This window comes from Eimeria mitis, genomic scaffold, assembly GCF_000499745.2.
Source record: "Eimeria mitis Houghton genomic scaffold, Emh_scaff548, whole genome shotgun sequence".
Taxonomy (NCBI): domain Eukaryota; phylum Apicomplexa; class Conoidasida; order Eucoccidiorida; family Eimeriidae; genus Eimeria; species Eimeria mitis.
The window spans coordinates 9065-9291 of record NW_013573751.1 but is presented as its reverse complement, the minus strand read 5'-3'; the positions used below and the strand labels follow the sequence as shown (position 1 = coordinate 9291).

General features: G+C 56.8%; 1 protein-coding gene across 1 annotated transcript in view; it reads left to right on the top strand.

Annotated features, from left to right (window-relative positions):
- EMH_0015930 (myosin F (TgMyoF) protein, putative) overlaps nucleotides 1-227 on the top strand; it is a gene marked incomplete at both ends in the record, with an annotated part of 11661 nt that overhangs the window by 5382 nt on the left and 6052 nt on the right. The gene's annotated exons all lie outside the window — the stretch shown is intronic.

The following is a 227-nucleotide window of genomic DNA, read 5'->3' as shown; positions in this document are numbered from 1 at the left end:
TGCTTGCTGCTGTTGCTGCTGTATCTGCTGCTGCTGCATCTGCTGCTGCTGCTGCTGCATCTGCTGCTGCATCTGCTGCTGCTGCTGCTGCTGCATCTGCTGCTGCTGCTGCTGCTGCATTTGCTGCATCTGCTTCTGCTGCATTTGTGCATCTGCTTCTGCTGCTGCTGCTGCTGCATCTGCTGCTGCTGCTGCTGCTGCTGCTGCTGTTTTTGTTTAGGATCCGG